The 19492-nt window shown below is 37.6% G+C and overlaps 1 long non-coding RNA gene across 2 annotated transcripts; it reads right to left on the reverse strand.

The window, feature by feature from the left end:
* On the reverse strand, positions 1–18697 carry LOC116803939. Of its 2 annotated transcripts, none has more exons than XR_004363970.2 (3): positions 18472–18697; positions 16682–17436; positions 1–1785 (listed from the first exon to the last, which is right to left on the reverse strand). It is a non-coding gene; the product is annotated as an uncharacterized LOC116803939 (long non-coding RNA). The 2 variants fall into 2 exon arrangements; XR_006357314.1 differs by lacking the exon at positions 1–1785 and adding an exon at positions 8682–8696.
* Between the last annotated feature and the right edge of the window lie 795 nt (positions 18698–19492).

Here is a 19492-nt window from a genome sequence, read left to right on the forward strand (position 1 = left end):
TATTAAGAATAATGAAAATTTTGCACAACCAATCAAATTGATGTGCCCTCAGCTTCGGCTGGCACGTGCTCACATATATAATTGCCAGCCAGACGTTGATTCGAAGCGCAAAAGCCCCAGACTATGGATTCGCACAACTTTGGCCTGTCAAAAGTCAAAGTAAGCCGACGGCGTGTGACAGTTTTTGCCTAAGAGCAGACAACAGACACAAATTGTACGTGAGAGAGTTGCTTGCCACTTCACCCTGCTGCTGTTCGTCCTCTCTCTCCCTCTCTCGCTCTCTTTCTCTGTGTCTCCGCACAGACAACCCCCGGCCCAGGAGCAACCCTTGGTTTGTCTCATTGTGTGACTGCCATCCCTTTATTAACATTGACGTGAGGGCTTAACTAAAAACAGTTACCATTGATATTGTTTTCCACTTTTTCTTTTTTTGCATGATGAGAGATCATTTTGGGATAGGCCGGACCGGTTGGTCGGTCCAGTTGATCACTTGTGTCGGGTCGTTTGTGTCACGGCTGATGTATGGAAATGTTCTTTAGCTTTGTCCAATTTTCATGAAGCGCATTTTTCTTTAATTTGTTTCCACTTTGCCAACGAGTCGCAGCCAAGAGGCAACAAACCCATGGACAGGCCTGAACCCACGTCTAAGTCACGTACCCTTCCAACACGCATGCTGACATTGCCTCGCCTCCTGCTTTCGGTTCACCCCTCTCGCTGTTCTCTTGCAGCTCTCTCCCTTTTAACACTCTTTTTTTATTGCATCATAAATTTAATATTTTTATGTAATGTTTGTATAACGGTACGCTTTTACTACCCAACCCTGCCCTACCCTGCCGCGCCCAGCCCAGTCGCCCAAATGTCCATAGTATGTTCGGGATTCGTGCGTCCTGTGTGTCCTTGTGTCAGTGCCGAGCTTCGAGTTGCGAGCTCCGAGCTCCGAGAAGTCCCAACCCACTTTTGGGTTCCTCTTTGACTTTGTTTGCTGCGAATTTTTGCTTCTTGGAAGTGTCGCCGCCGCGTGCCAAGGGGATTAGTTTTTTCTTTAGCAAAAATCTGGCAGCGCGTGTATATATGTATGTATGTACGTCTGAGAGATGGGCGAAATGTCAACAGAGGGGCACGTGGCTGGGAGGGTTAGCAAAATTTCTGTTGTCATTTCTAGAATGCTTGCGTTTTGGTTTTCCTAGCTTCGCTTCTGCCATGTAGACATTTAAAGCCAACAGCATCCAATCACAGAAGCAGCAGAATATTTTGAATGCGTGTGTGTGTGTGTGTGTCTCATATACATATATAAATTTCAAGAATTATTTTACCTGACATAAAAATAAAAAAAATTGTTGCGTGCTATTAAACATGCAAAGATTCTCTACACGCGCTTTCAATCAAACTGATGCCACTGACAAATTATTCAAAGAATATTTTATTTGATTGATTAAAATATTCTAAATTAAATGTTATTGGATTTTTGCTCAATTTAATTGAGCTACTTGAACTTGTGTATTGGAAGTGAAGAGCGTTTAGATCTAAAGCTAGCCATGTCTTAAGCATAAAGAAGAATTAGTCTAAGCCTTACTTTCACATGTTTAGGGCAGTTAAGAGCTAAATGTTAAATCAATAAAGTGAAGGTACCTCAAAATTTTACATTTGTTTGACTGATTTGTACCTTCTCCACCTCCGACCTACATTAAATGATGTAATTATTCCAATATAATTTCTAATCTAATTATATGCTTACCCACACACATTTTCAATTATTCTCACATAACTGATTAGGTTGAACTTTACCTGCAAAGACAAAAAGTAAAGGAAATTGAATAAATGATGATCAAACAAAAAGTTTTCTTATTGCGTTTATATAAATAGAAAATTCATGTCCACCTCCCAGCACCCTCGCTCGGGGTCTGTTTACAAATTCAATGCGACGGCAGCTATTTAATTTGATTTAGAATACTTTAAAGCCTACTCGTATTGCAATTTGCCTAATGGCTCACGGAAAACCTTTAAAAAGAAATTACCCATCATATTTACTTAGGATCTCAGGGTAACCAAATCCATCCACACATACACACACACAGACACACACAAAGCACCGCCACAGACACAACTTGCATACGAAATTACTAATTCCCACGGCAAATCCATCAGAAGATAGCGTGGTAAATGGTAAATGGTAAATGTTTCTAGCAGTCGCTAACACACTCATCAATGCTGGCTGAGATGGCTGACTGAGTTGACTGGAACTGAGAATCGTGGCACTGTCTGAAGCATTCGTAACCGAACCTAACTCAACTCCCTGCCATTAGCGATAAAAAATTGATTCCCAGTCCAGGCAGCGCGGCAACCAAGTGCGAGCAGATCAATAAATCACGTGCCACTGCCAAAGAGTTCAATAAAAAACTGAGTTACCCAAAAAAATGTAGGCGGATGACAAATGTGAATCGCCGACCAAATGATACCCTTGAGTAGGTGTATAAGGGAGGTGTGGGTGGATTTGAAATCGTTTAATTTAATGCTGAAAAAAGGAAAGAAAAGAAAAAAAAAAACAACAAAATATATACATATATAAATAATTTGTTATTGATTTTTAATAAATAATAATAAAAAATTAATAAATTTTAATTTCTAAAAAATCCACTAAATATATTTCAAATATATTCACTAAGTAATCTTAGCTTCAAAAAACTCCCTCTCCTATATCAAGGTTGCATGCCCTATACAAGCCATTCAAACATTTACAGGGTATAAAAAATGGAATAAAACGAAACTAAGTGCCGTCTGCCTAAACATCGAGTCTAATGGCAGCGCATTGCAGATATACCATATTGAAAATAATAAAATAGATATATCTACACATATAGAATATATATTAAAGAAGATTTCAATAAACAATCCAGTTAAATGCGTGCAAACAAAGCAGAGTATAATGTGCGTTATCTGTGGAGTAGATGACAACGTCAATGCCAAATGGAACTCGGTTGCAAGCGCAGCATTTCCAAATCGAATCGAACAATGGAACAAGGCCTGCAAACCGGTCTCAAATGCCAGGGCAGGGCGGAAGCAAGGCGGAGGGGAGCGGTGCTGGGCAGGGTGAATGCAGCTTATCAGCGGCGGCCGTCCGTATAGAACGCTGACCGCGCGTGTGCTTGGGCCGGCAACAAAAGCCTCTTAGTATGCAAATCGAGAGCCGACCAGTCGTTAAGTGAATCATGTGAATGATGCAGAGACAGAGAGCGCGAGGAAGGGAGGAGGAGAGGGTGAGGTCGAGACCAACCGCCGACGCATCTCAAGATGCAACTGGCGCTGGCCGAGCTACCGATAATTTATGCTGTAATAATTAAGCACCAGCCAGCGAGGCCGAGCCAAGCAAACCAAACCAAAGCCTAGCCAAACCAAACCAAACTGACAGGCAAATGTCGCTGGGGAACGGAAATGCGGCCAGTCGGCAGATAGAGCGAGAGAGAGAGAGAGAGAGAGAGAATGAGAGAGGGAGGGAGAGACAAAGGAGGTTAGATGAACAAGCACACACATGCACACATTTGACAATTTACGGACTGGAAGACGCCATGCGGTGCAGCACCAAAGGGAGCTGAGGGCACATCACTCGACCACAATGACAGCAGAGACTTGAAATTGGCAAGCAGTTTGGCGAACGGGTCGACATTTGTAACCAGCACGGGAGCCACACATACCCATGGCAGTGGATGTGGCACGATTTTAAGTGTTTCCTTGGGCTCGCATTGCAATTGACTCGCAAGTGGAATTGTTAATTAACCCAAAAAGCACAAGCCTAAACAGCATTATGCAATTAAACATAAGTACTCGATTATATTTAGCACGATTCTAAGCAGATTTATAGATATATATTGGAATATATCGAGACACATACAGTCGAGTCCCGATAATTCGAAATGGCAAGGAAATCAGTTTGTTTTCGATTTACACAAAAACTCAAATTATCGAGAATATTTTTCAAGGGGATAGAATTTTTTCGATTTATCGCAATTTTTGATATAGCCGGGTACAAATCTTCGAAACTCGACTGTATATTCTAAGTTCTACATATCTATAATAATTGAAAAACAAATTTCAACTAAAGTCGTATGAATCTTCTCGACAAACTCCTCAGCTTAAACAGCTTCACATGCATTTGTTAACTTGGTCTGAAATTGCTGTGGGTCCAAATCGTATTTCTTATTAAATGACCGCACATGAGCAATTAGGCAACAAACTGCGCATATATATATATATGTTGTTGCCAAAAAGCTAAACAATTTGTGGACTGCCAACTTGCAGCTGATGGAAAATTTGTTGGCCAAAAAAACTTTGGCCATCCCAGCTCGTCTCGTTGACAGCTGAACCAGAACCAGGCTGACTGATGATGTACCGAATCAAAGACTTGGACTTGGACTTGGACTGGGGCTTGGGCTTGCAGTTGAAGCTGGCTAGAGTTGGTTCTGTTCGTTCTATGTGCGTGTGTGTGTGAGTGAAGAGTTTACGCTGAAAAGTTGACTGGACTTGAATGTACTTAGTAGTTACAGCTGTAATTGAAATTTAGCAACAAAACATTTAGGGCGGGGAATGCCAGAGGCGACTGACTGCCTTGCTGTAGATGGAATTGAATTGAGTTGAGTGACTGCGTCAGTCGCTGCTCCACTCTTTGATTGATGAAGACATTTTCCGCTCACAAATTTCGCACCGCCCACGAGCTCAGCCACTGGACACTAGAGTTCATTGCGGCTGACCATGTGTCTCTACCCCAATGGAGTTGTCAACTCAGTTTGCCCCACAGCAACAACGACAACAACAACAACAACAACAACAAATGGTTGCTTGTCTACAGCTCATTACGGTGCAGACTCTGGCCGCAGTTCAAATGAATTTAATTGAAATTTCAAACTTGTCAAGAGTAGCCGCTGTGCCATCCGCAGCGAAATGAGACAAAACGAAGACGCATGGATCCAGCGCCGGTTGACGGGTGGCGGGTGGCGGGAGGCGGGTGCCGTGTGCCGGGACCAAAGACTTGGCTATCTCGTACAAGTCAAGTGCTCTGTGGAAATGTGGAAAATAGACTAAATAAGTTTCTGTCCGGCATTGCACTTTTGACGTTGCAACATCTGGAAAAGCATCGAGCTACGTCGTCGCCATCGTGCCAGGGCCCCAAAACAGAAGTGTCATCCAATCGTACGTAACTTTTTAAAAGAAAACTTTTCACAACTCCTCCACACAGAATTTTCGGACTTTGTATATTCCATTTTGAGTTATTTAATGCGGGCCAAATGCATTTCAAAGTCTGGCCAAAATGAGACAAACAAGAAAGAAGTCTCTGCCAGAGTGTGGGCGAGTCAAGTGCCTGACGTAGCTTTAAGCTTTGAAAAGACTTGGAAAAGAAAAAACGAGGGCAGATATACATATAAGCTGAGTCTGAGAAAATGATAAAATAGACAGGCTGCCCATAATTCAAATTAATTTTTATATATTTGTGATACTCCATTTCACTTAACTTAAGCAAATATTATAAAGTCTTCTTAAAGTCATTCCAGGAATTTTTGTTTCATATTTATTTTTTTTTTAAGCGAAACCAGAAAACCCAAAACAAAAATGATAAAAAAAAATCAAAAGATTAGGGCACTCGAGGAAAAAAGAAAGGAAACAGCCACAAGCCGCAACAAAAATGGAAAATAAATAAACTTTAATCTTTCCCACAGTTTGTCAGGAAGCGCATGAATTTATAAGTGATAAGAGGACGAATTAAAAGCGATAAGTAAGTGAAGGGAATGAGCGAAATGACTGAGGATTACAGATTTCATATTTCATATGCATTTAAGCTGAGATTAAGATCAATGAGACTTTGAGTGTGATTAATAACGAATGATTGAAGGCAGCACATGTTGAAAATTTGATTAAACTTATTCGTATATACAATAAACTACAATCGTTACTATATATTAGTGCACATATATGTATATTCGTATATAATATTTAGGAAATATATTAATCGTAATAATAAATTACAATCAAACATACCATATTAATGAAAAACAAGTAAGAAGGCTCCAGTCGAGACTGCTCGACTAGGAGATACCCTGAACCCTCTAAGCTGATATTCTAATCATTCTGCACTTCTTTTATGCACATGCATCCACACGCACGCATAAGCCCGTGCTCTGCTAACTGCGCAGTAAGCAGCGACTGCGCTTGGGCTGCGCTGCAGTGTGGGCAATATTATGAGAATTTCTTTGTTGAATAATTTCTTTTGTAGACATACGATCTTAATGAAACTTTTAGAACGTAATCATATGGTGAATATGTGTGTACATTCCAAAGCACAAGTCTCTAGTACTTGAAATGCGTTTTTTGTAAATTGGGGGGAAAGGGGCGTGGTATCCAAAATCTGTAAATGACAAAATATTTGTATCGATTGTCTTTATATACAACGCAAATTTGAAGACTCCAGGTCTAAAAGTGTTCAAATTAGGCTAAAAAAACAAAATCAATTTTTCGATTATTCTCGATAAAAAAGTTATCGGACGATTTATCGAAAAAATAAAGCAAACTCGTACTGCGTATGGTACACACGAGTATGCATGTCAAATTTCAGCTCTCTAGCTCTTATAACTTCTGAGATCGACGCACTCATACGGACGGACGGACGGACGGACGGACGGACGGACGGACAGACGGACAGGGCTATATCGACTCAGCTCATCGCGCTGATCAAGAATATATATACTTTGTGGGGTCTGCCACGCCTCCTTCTGCCCGTTACATACTTTTTCACAAAACCATTATACCCTGATTTCCCATTTTCAATGGGTTCAGGGTATAAAAATATATATATATACATAGTATTTATTATTATTTTATTTTTATTTTCTGCAATCTCTCTAATACTTAACAATGAGCAAATGTATTAACAATAACTAAAAATAACCGGATGGTTTGAACTCCAATGAGATCAATCCATAATTTACATATTTACATATTAATAACTTAATCGACTCATTATTTGGCAAATCTAGTATGTGAACTGCTTTTAAATATGATGATAATAATAAGTTAAATTAAATTGTTTAGTTGAATTCCACAAACTACAAACTGTTTCCCAGCTTTAATTCTACAAATATTTAATAAATATATAAACTTTCCTTTACCTAAGAGCCCAAGTTTTGGCCAGTCAAACAGCTGTGGATTTCATTCACTCACACTCATGCCAGCTTATCCAGCCACCTTATCTCGGGCACAACCGCAACGAATATGATAAGTTGACAAGTGTGTCTAAGAAAATTGGCAAAACAATTTATTTTTATTAGTTTTGCTGTCTGGCTGCAGCAGGCGCACAATTTGGCCGCATGTGCCACACACACACACATATTGATCTATTGCCCATTAGGCGGAAATTCGGAGACGGGAAAACAACATCTGGAAACATTTAAGTGTTAATTTTGTACAAAATGCAGCTCCATTAGCTCCACCCCAGCCACATTCAGCTGAGTAAATGAAAAACTGAAATTTGGCCATGCTGGTGCGCCGCCTTTCAACCAAAATAATTTACATTTCCAATTTGCATTTCAATTCCGTGCTGCTACTACGATATATTTTTCATCTCAGCATTGACATTTGTGCTTAGACTTGAACTCAATTACGAGACAATTACTCGTACTACTGCTGCTACTACTACTACGACAAATTGATGGGTGCCACAACATAGCCCGGGGCATGCATATGGGTTAAATGCGCATTGGCATTGCCGCATGCTACGCAATTTTTGACCAGGCCAACGTTCGCTGATCCATTTCTGGCAGCTGTCGCAGTTCCTCAATTCCGCGCCTCATCGATGAGTGCACTTTATGAAATATGTACGTTCTGCACAAATTCGGGGGTTGTTCAAGGAACACTATGCACATAATACTACTTCTCTTCTTCTTCTGTTTCTTCTTCTTCTTTTTTCGGTTTGGGGTTGCACCCTTTTGAGACTTGTGCCATGTTAATGATGCTTCGCTGACAAATGCAAAACACAACTCGTTTCACTCTGAAGGGCACTACATCAGTTCAATTCAACCATTTGCCATTTGCCGCTGATCTCTTTCAGACAAATGCCCTTCAGCGATTTTAATGAATTCGAGAAGTAACCAAGCAGACGTTGAAGTCTGATTTATTTTGAAGGGGTTCTCGAAACAGCAGAAGTGCTTAAAATAATTATTTATTTTTCATTATTGCGATTATAATTTGAATATAAAGTAAATCAATATTTTTTGCAAAAAAAATTATTATTTCTAAACTCAAAAGCTTTATAACCTAATTTAACACATTAAACAAGCAAAAAAAAAAAAAAATCACATTTATTTTTTATTTTCATTGAAACTTAAAAAAACATATACATTAAAATTATCTCTTTAAATACTGGCCACAAATTTGTTGCTTATACAAATATTTCGTTTTTTAACAACGGCATCAGCAACAAAACAAAAAAAAGAAAAGGAATTAAAGTAAATTAAAAACAAAAAATGTAGAACCTAAAAAAAAGTTGTGAAATCCAATTAAAATGTCCACTTAATCTAAAATCGCTGAAATCATGTGCGCTCTAACTGTGTAATTAAAATATTAATTAAATTATAATTAAACTTTTTAAGCACTCACAGGAAGCTGCATATTGTTTGGGTCCACAAAGCCGCCAGTGCAGTTAATTGCGCAACGAACTGCAACAACAACAACAACAACAACAAGCGTCAAAATAATAAAAAAGCGAGATTAACAAAAATGCTTTTGTAAAACCTATGAAACAAATGTATTTATTTATGTAGTACTTACAACAGCAACAACAACAACGTCGGCAACCGCAATAAAATAAATTTAAAAAATAAAAAATAAAAAAAAAAATACCCCAAGATAACTGAGAATTAAAAGCAACAAAATTAAATATTTATACACAGTGAATTGCTAATTAAACACGAAATACACAAACTAGGCGGTAAATTAAAATGATAAATTACATAAAAGCGGCCAGAAAATCATCAGCAACAACAACAACAACAAGAACAACAACATATGCCTCAGGCATCAGCTGTGCCTATGCATATGTGTGTGTGTATCTGTTATATAATCGCACTGCCACAGTGAAACCACAGTAAGTTGAAATTGCAATTTAGCCATGCATTTGTAATTTGATTGAATTTTATTTGTACACCCTAATGAAATTTGATTGCGTTGCATATGCTGTACATGGATCTATATATATACATATATATAAATATATTTCTTTTTAATTGGTTGGATTGATTAACAATTTATTTTATATGTGCACAAAGCTCAAACTGAAAGCATAAACTGAAATAAAATATAATTGTTTAATTTAATTTTGGGTTTTGTGGCTTGTTTTTTGAATCAAATTGTTGCCTATAATGTAGAGTATAAAGCCATTAAATCCGAGTTTATATTTAGTTATTTTTTAGTTTTGATAAAAGTCTTTTATTCGGCCTGTTTCAAAGTACTTTTAATCGTTTTTTTTATGAGCATTATTTACCTAAAAACTAAATTATATATTGAAATTGCCACCAAATACCGAGCTAAAATTATTTTGGTCTTACGCTTTTCACAAAATTATCCCATAAAAAAATTAAGCAATTAAAGCATTTCATTGAGCCTCAAAATGTGGATTTTATACTAATTTCAAACACACGAAATTTACTTGTGAATGAAAATAAAAAATATATATGCATAGATATTAAATAATAAAATGAATTTCCTTTTCATTTTTTTTTTTTTTTAAGTGTGCTTGTGCATTTAGGGCAAATGATTCAACACGAACAATTTAGATTTCATAAAATATTTCGTGCACGTATAAATTTTGCATGCTACGAATTTAACTAAAGCAAAAGAAACAGATGAGAATAAAAACGAAAATCCGCGCAAATGAAAAGCAGTTAATAATTTGAATAGCAGCGCGGAAAAAACGAATGAAATATATTTGTATGTATATATGTATAAATATATGTATACATTGCAATGGCAAAAACAAAATTCCACCAATTAAAAATTCAATGTTTGCTCAAATATTTTTCATCTTTTTATACTCGCTCTGAGTGTGAATGAGAAGTATATTGGTTTTGTGCCATGTGCATTCAGTCGTGCGGCTCTTTACAACATTTTGAATATACAGTCGAGTCTCGATCATTTGAACCCCTCTAAAACAAAAAATTGCGATAAATCGTAAAAAATTTAATTCCCTTGAAAAAAAATCGTTCTCGATAATTTAATTGTCTGTGTAAATCGAATTATCGGACCAGTCAAATAAGACAAAGTTATATATTCTTTATATATTCTACAAATTCCTCTCTAAGGCGTGACAAATCCAAGGATTTGTAGCTATGCTAGTTTACACATTGTAGACTTGCTCTGGGGATCTACAAAACTTAGTTATTTGTCATTTGGATCGCGAACGAGTATTCAGCCATCGCAAAGTTCTCTCCTCTTTTCACTTTTTCTTGCGTTCGATTATTATTTTACCTACATGCAGCGCTATAACTATATATCATTCTCTTTTTTTTCTGTCATTGATTCATATTATAAATTATGTTTTTTACAAATTATGCACACATACACACACACACGCGCATTTTGCGTTGCATATTTATCATAGTAACCGGACTTTCAAATGGTTCACAATTTTTACGATATAATCGCATCAAGCGTGTAAAATGTATTTTCGAATTATTCGAATTAAACCCATGCAAATAGGTCGAAGAAAATGCTGCATTTTAATGGTTAAACAAAAGAATTTTTTGTAGTACATATTCGAGTGCACGAAATTATTATAATTCTTTTGTATTGTATGCGGAACGACATAGCAGTTTATTTATACAAATTCCATAAACAACAAAAAGATGCAAGAAATTTTTTAATAATGTAATTTTCTACAATTTGCAGATTATAAATGCAAAGAGAGTCAAAATAATAATGAATAGTAATTAAATAAATAAATGAATAAAAATTACAATATTAAAAATGGTTCACAATTTAGATACTCCCTTTGAATCCAGCTAATATTTAGGTATTAAGTAAGTTTTATACATACATATAACAGTTATCGAAGTTTTTTATACATATATAAGGCAGCACACTCGCCCATTGAAAATATGTTAGCCTCCACTTACATACCTTACACACACACAGAGAGACACACACACACACATGTGATATAATAAACGATACTAAAGTGTTTGTTGTTCCATTTGAACAGACATTCACAATTTGTTTTGTACTTTGGTTCGAATCAATGCGGGCTTATATTGCACGGGTCCCGAAGAGCTGTCAGTTCTTTAAGCCTTGGCCAGTTGCCACTTGCCACTTGCCACTTGCCACTTGCGTGTTATTTAATGGTTTCTCGCCACGCAAGGACAGGCAACTTTTTCGCCTAATTGTTTATGGCATAATAAACTGGATGGAAAAGTTCTCCAAAAGCTGCCAGCAAATACTACAAATTGGGAATTGTGCGGGCAATCAGAAAAGTTCGTGTGCCCCCTATGTTTATGATATGCTTGCTCAAAGGTCACTTGCAGTATGCTATAATATAGTATATATTTATCGTAAATACTTAATGAAATACGAACTAAACAACAGCTAAAATTTGTAATTATTTTGAGTTAAGTACAAATACTTTCAATGACCTAATGAGCAGGAGGAGGAGAAGGAAAAGGAGAAACATTTTTAGTCTACTATGATTATTAGCATAAATATCTAATAATTACATACCTTATAAATTACTAATATATTGATATATTTAAACATATATCACTTTTTGTTATCTAATTACATTTCAGTTCTGTTTTCTACACTCTCCAAACTTCTCTTCTTTTGGCACTCCAGGCACGCGCTACCATACGAAAATGTCCCCAACTCAAGGTCTTGCCTTTTAATACGATTCGCTGCCTAATCTGGCTGGCTGGACTGGCCAACACGGCTGGTCGACTGGGCTGCCTGGCTGGCTGGCTGGCTGGCTGTCTGGGTGGGGTCGTTCAGAGTGTCAATGATAGCCTCATTAAATCAATCATTTTTGGTCAGTCAGCCACTTGCAACTTAATTTGGTCAACAGCGATACACACACACACATAAAAGTATATGTGTGTATATATATTTATTTATTATATACATATTTCAGTATCGCCTGCCCATTGTCCATTTTGCCATTGGCTTTTGTTATTTATTTTTGGCATTTGCGTTGCGCCGACATGTAAAAATGATTATAATTAAACTAATGAAGGCGCCGTCACCTCCCACTTAGACACACACATACACAGAAGTTGTTCAGGTAAATGCTCGCAATTGTTGATCAATATCTGGCTTTTGGTTTGATTTAGATGTATATAAACAATAGTTAATAGTTGCTGAGAAATTAATATTTGTGCTTAAAAATAATAAAAAATTTAGAAAATGTGAAGCTTGGAAAGAAAATATTTTTATTGATTATTAAATTAAAGAAAACTCATTGAACCTGAATTGATAATGAATCAAAATATCAAAATAGTAGCAATTGTTCATAGAATACCCACATAATTAACTCTTAAATATCACCGAGAGACAACCAGCACCAAATGGAATTAATTTTAAAATTGCAAGCCAATTTGATATGCTGCACCTTGGCAGAAGCAGCGTATCTTGGCTCTACAACAACGGGCACACCCATTTCGGTAATTGAAATAAGAGGCAGAAAAAAAGATACACATAAGGCACATAAATTCAGCTGAACTAGTGCTATCTGTGCGGAGACTGCAAGCACAGACAACTAACTGCAGAGCCGTGGAGCTGCATAAGCAAATAACAATAATATTTTAGAACGACGAGTCGAGGAGTCGAGGCTCGTGTATCTTGATTAAAAACGCCCACGAGAGCGACAGACGGACTAAATCCAATCGATTCTTTTTCTTTGCTGCTGCTGCTGCTGCTGTTGCTGCTGCCTATAAATTGTAGTTCCACATAACTGTACTGCGTATTAGTGGGGATTATAACAAGAGCAACAACAACAACAATAACATGAAGTATCGATTGCTAGGCAGGCCTGAAACGATATAGCTACTAATAGCATGCAAAATAATTCATGAATTTATTGAAATTTATAAGGCATAAGCATGCATGGAAATGGTCTAAAGCCAACTGTATCTCATGGATGCAGGTTGACTGTGTCTTCAGCCACTCCAAGTGCCCTGCATAAAAGTAGGTATGTATTATGTATTAAACGTACTCTAAAGTATGTACATATTCAAGTGTGAAAATTTATAATTCTACTACAAAGGCAAAATTCAAGCAAAGTGAATAGAGTTTTAATAATACAGGGTATCTCTTAGTTTAGCCCACTCTTTCTAACTCTCCTCTCTGAGATATTTTCAACTTTTCGTTCAACTTTACCTCCTTCGGCTGTCTAGGCTGGCCAAGTGGCTAACAAACGTTTGCCCAACGACTTTTTGCCAAGATGAAATCGTAGAAATTGAATTGAAGTAAATTGTGTCGACTCCGATGGGGGTGTGGGGGAGTGGCAAGCAAATGGCAAACGATATGCGTATCAATAGAAAAACAGAGCATCGCCCGACAACTTATACAAATAGCACATAAAAACTAAGACCCGCTCGAGTTCCGAGCCAAAGCCAGTCTAAAGAGGCATGTGTGTGTGTTTGTGTGTGTGTGTGTGTATATGTATCTATATGCATATATATATACACTGCATACATATATATATATATCTTGAGTAGTGATAACTTCTTTCACGACTTTTGCCTCCTACTGGGCACCCGCACACACGCACACACACACACACACTCACAAACACACACAGGAGGAGGCTAAGGCACAAGTTTAATGTAACTTTTCATTCAGTTGCTTTCGCTGTTGTTCTTGTTGTTGTTGGTTGTTGTTGTTGGTGCAGCGCTTTTCCTCGCTTTTCATTCTTTGCTGCTCTTTCGGTCTCTCGTCTATTTGTATATCTTAAACGCGTTTCGCTGTATCTACTTAAGGCAGCTTAAATATTAGTGTAACATAATACAAAACATACGGGCTTCTTTGGTTATACTTAGATACATAGCTTAGATACTCGCACTTGGCCATAGCCAGGCCCAGACGCGCTTCGAGGAGAAGTAGAGGCAAGTCGGTGCCCTGCAGGAGACAACAGTCGTTGCTTTTACAGTTACCATGTTTATGCCAAAAGTCTTGCCAGATAAAGGCAGAGCACAATGCACATTGGATTGCCCCGCGCTAGTCATACATGAGGCAATTATCTGACAGCAATTCATTCAGATAATAATAAAAAGAAAAACCAGCATAACTAATATGAGTTAATCACAACATTAAGTAGCGACTGACTTGACTCACTGACTCAGTAGCAAGCCTGATCAGTCCCAGAACTTGAACCATAAGCAGAAGATAAAGAGTTTCTCATGCTTCATTTTCTTCATGAGATTTCCAAGAAAGAGAATTACAGTTCGACGTTAACAGACTTTGCTATTAACATAACAGTTAACCCTTGTCCTTACATTTTAGCTAACATTTCCAGTATACGATTTCTTGCAACGCAAGATCATCCATTATGTTTCTTGATTCTAAAAAAAGTAAATATTAAAGAGAGAAAAAAATGCTTAACATCTGGTATAATTTTCTTAACATTCGTAACAAAGTTTGAACAGAAAATATTTTCAACAAGATATTTTAAGTTTGATATCAAAATAGTAAAAAATTAAGAACTGGTTAAATTCTTAACATTTCAGCTAACATTGCTCACTTAACATTTGCTGCCACTCGAGATCGTCTGTTAAGTGTCAAAAGTCTTACTTAAAGTGATTTTTGAAGAGACCAAAAACCAACACATAGACCCATCTTAAATGAATAGGCAATTTGAGATGCACATAGAACAGCTTATGTATAGAGCTATGTATATTCAGTTGAATTCATGTTGCATGAATTGTTCCTAATCATCTGTAAACAGACTTAAGTGCATTTTATCAACAAAGCCTCATTAATTGGACAAAGAGCGTGTGTGTGTGTGAATGTGTGTGTATTCTGTCTGTATTGTGCGGCGTGTGTGTCCACTACGTAGCCAGATATGCAGGATATTGGAATTTCAAATGTGACGCTGGACGTGATGTTTTCTGCTGCTGACGTCCTCCTGATGATGTATATTATGCCCTGCCTAGCTTTCTCTCTCTCTCTTCCTCACTTGCTCTTCCTTTTTTTTCTGATTTTCTTTTCGTCAAACGCTAATGCGTTGTACAACAACATAAAGAGCATGGGTAAGAGGCAATCTTTATTTGCGGCACGTTGAGTCCTTACCGAAAACAAAAATGGAAAGAAAAAAAATACACTCGCTGATACCAGATGGCGATACAAATAGAGATAAAGATAAAGGGAGCGAGAGAGGGGGAGGGCAACGCCAGAGTTGGGTAATGGCTCTGAAAGTCGTCTCGATATTTGCCTAGTGTCACACGATACGCACGACGGCATTTTGCCTCATTAGGAGTGGACGTCTGTTCGTTCTGGGCAGAGCCAGAGTAGTTAACCAAAATAGCCAAATGCATTTTGCAGACATCGACAACGAGAACAACAAGCAGCAGCGTTTCGTATCTTTTGCTTGCCACACACACACTCACGCACACACACACACTCACGCACACGCATCTGGTATTGAACAGTGCGTTTTCCATTTGAAGTGTAAACAAGGCAACAACATGCTGCCCGCACATTGCGGCCACAGTGGGTAACAAAAGCAAACGCCGCCAGCGATGTCATTAAGAGATGCAGATACAACTCGAAGCCGTCGCAGGCCAAGTGCGTATCTGTATTTGTATCTGTATCTGTATCTGCATATGCATCTGTATCTCAAGCGTTTGGTGCAGGCAAAAACAAGAGTTCTTGTTTTTTTTTTTTCACGATTCCAATCATTTGATTGCCGAGCGACCAGCGCCTCGCTTATCTTTTATCTATTATGCATGTGATTTTGATTGGTTTTATGTCTAAATTATTTAACCGATTTCACAGTTGATCGCCCCGCTATGCAAATGCATTTTAGATATCGCCGAAGAAGCGGGAGACTCGTTCGACATGCGCTGCCTGTCAACATTTTTGTTGTTTTTTAATCTTTTAATGGAAAACGTCGTATCATCTGACCGTCATTTCAGTTGAATCTCATTTCACACCCATATACATACATACATGTATATACATCGACTTTTATTGTTATGATAATTTAATTGGGCTATTTGTTATGAAGGAAATCATAAAAGACGAATCTCATCAAGTTTCCTAAATAATATATATATTAATATAACAATTGAAGAAAAGTAAGAGGCGATATATAAGTGTTATTAATTTTATTTAAGGCTCAAGATCTCTGAGCAGAAATAATACATTTGCTGACAAAAATTTATGAAAAATATTGTATATGATAGAGTTAAAAGAGAAGTACAAAAATCTATATATACTAAATTTTAAAGTAAGAAATTATAAAGAAGAGTACCCTGTTATATTATAAATAGCACGTAATTTTAATATCATTTAAATCAGTAAATTTTTTTTTTATTGATTACTATAATTTATTATGTATTATGATTATATTATTTTAGTATATTTTCAAAAATATATTATATTAATCTGCACTACCTTAACAAAAGATTTATTCAAGTTTATGAAAACAGTTTCGACTTACCTTTTCAAGAGTTCATCAATTTTTGTTGTAAAATTCCCGAATTTAGTTAGTTATAATGGGAATTGAAATTGAAGAATTTTCAGCTGCTAGGCGTTTCTAGCCTTCTCTTCTTCTTGTTGTTGAACGGTTGCTTGCTGTTGGTGTTGTTGTTGTACTTGTCGTTGTTGGAGTTGTTGGGGAGACGATTGCTTAGGCAGTTGACATTCAAATCGATGCGCACACAATGGAACATTTGCCATATCGTAATTGGATATCGATAAATGTTATTATGATTGCCTTTGGTTTTGCTTTTCGCCGATCGCTTGTCGTAGTTTAACAAATTATAGACACTTACACGAGACAACACCGAAGAACACAAATTATTTATATTTTTACTTTATACGAATGCCGAGTAAATAACAACAACAACAACTATGATGATGATGATGATAATGACGACAAATATTGTACATATGTACAGAGCAGTATAAAATATACACAAGCACACACACACACGTAGATGATAGAAATAGAGGTGAATATCAGAGATTTATTAACGGTTAGGAGGCGTACGGGATAGACGACGAACCGAATAATTAAATAAGTAACACGCGACGCGAAAAGTATGCAACACTTATGTTTTGTCAATACAATAGCCTCATGACGATTTATTAGGTTTTTTTTTCTTTGCAGATTTTTGTTTTCATTTATTTTTTCCTTTTTTATTGTTGTTGTTTGCTCCTGTTAACGTAATTAGCCGTAACGGCGGCAGGACACTGGAAAGATGACAATGACATGTTTCATATTTTGCTGACGAAATGACGCATAAACAATTGCGGAGACCGCAGCCACAGCAGGAATTTTTTTATTATGACAATGACAACACACACGGCAAATTGGTTGGCAACGCGCAACGCACGGCCAAAGGACAACGACTGCAGCCAGCGCCAGGCGAACGATGGGCACAGAAAGAGAGAAAGAGAGACGAAAGACTGAGAGCGAGAGAGCGCGGCGCCAGCGTCAACAGCGGCGCCAGCTACGATGCGAATAGGCGAGCAAAGCAGAGTAGAAAACATGAAACTCTGCCACCAAGGGGGGTTAATCGACGAGCAAGAGCAAGACCAAGAGCGAACGCCGACGAGAGAGAAATTTACATAGGGCAGCTGCCAGCACTCTCACACATGCTTATTGTATTGAAACGCGGCGAGAATGAAATGCAGCGAAACGAATGGGCAGCACAAAATGTACGCAACAAAATGGAAACAGGCACTTGAAAATAAACAAAATATATAAAAAAGGATAATCCGCACACACACAGGCACACTGCCACAATGTGTTCCAATGCCAAAATGTGCACAAAACACTAGGCGGCATGAAAACGTTCTCTTGCTCTTTCTTCCTATCCCCTGCTCTATTCTTCAATCTATCTCTCTCCACCTCTCTCGCTCGCTCTCATAATATGTGGCGGTGTGTGTGGCGCGCCAGTAGAAAAATCAATGAAAAATATCTGAAAAAGATATCCAAAAAATGTTTCTATTATTTGTTTGTGCCGCTTTTATTCTCTGCGCTTTCTGCTTTAATTCCTGCTTTTTCTTTAATATGCATATTTTGTATATTAGCGTAATTCGAATTAAACACAATTTATGGAAGCTCATGTGCCAATTGATTACTTTATTATTATTGTTTAGCAACACAGGCACCCAAACATCCACACGAATACATACACACACAGAGAGCCACATGCACACAAAAAGCAACGGAACAACACGATGCTTTAAGTAAAGCAATTGATTAACGGGACTACCATTTACCGTTTAAATGAACGACACGCACTTTCAGACACACTTCGCGGCTTGCCGATTTGTTTATCTGTTGTCAGTCAGTCAGTCAGAACTGCTGCTGCTGCTGCTGATGCATTGCGACCAAACAAAGCCCGTGGCAACAACGGACATATCAGAACGCGAACGCGAACGCGACACATGAACACGCGACTCTCTCGACGACGTAACAACAACTCAGCCGGAGTTTCGTTTCATTTCTAAAGTAAAACGGCACTGAGTGCAGCTACACATGCTATACAAGCTACATGTTGGGCAACATGTTGCTACGCAGCCGAGAGAAGCACGTTTCCCGAAAATCTTCATCTCCCTTCGAAGCAAACAAAATATATTTAGCAACATGCTCACACATTTCCAACAAACACAAAGGCTAATAATGTTGCGGTACATGTTTCCCCGCATCGCGCATGTTGATGAGCATGTTTTGGACCATATTTGTTATTGTTTCTCTCGTGCGCTCACTCTCTCCACGCTCTTTCTCTTTGGCAGTGCGTACCTTCGGCTTTCGCCAGTTCGAGTAGTCGAAGAGGCCCATGTGTTGCTGTTTCATTGCCAAAGTTTCGTACCTTTGGTGGGCGTGCGAGTGTGCGCCTTGCCAACACCTTGGTACAATATATAATTTGAATTTCTTTGTGTCACTTGAATATAGAATAATAGTGTAAAATATGCGAAATTTTAGTAAAACATAGAAACAGAATTGCCAAATTTATTTTAAGCTAACATCATGTCAAAGTACGTTTATTTGAATGGTACCAAACAAATCACTTCCAAGCAGCTGACTACTCTAGCCAATTCGCTCTCACTTGCTGCTCTCAAAAAATGCGCTCTCTGTTTTTGCCGGCGGTGCATATGTACTTGTTTATTTATAATTTATAAATGATGAAGAACAATTAAAAAGTTGTGTTTCTTGTTGTTTTGAACAAATTGTCAACTCGACTAGCTATCATTAAGCACTTATCACAGTTAACCGGCACTAGTATAAAAGCATTAACAA

This window comes from Drosophila mojavensis, unplaced genomic scaffold, assembly GCF_018153725.1.
Source record: "Drosophila mojavensis isolate 15081-1352.22 unplaced genomic scaffold, ASM1815372v1 contig_49, whole genome shotgun sequence".
Lineage (NCBI taxonomy): Eukaryota > Metazoa > Arthropoda > Insecta > Diptera > Drosophilidae > Drosophila > Drosophila mojavensis.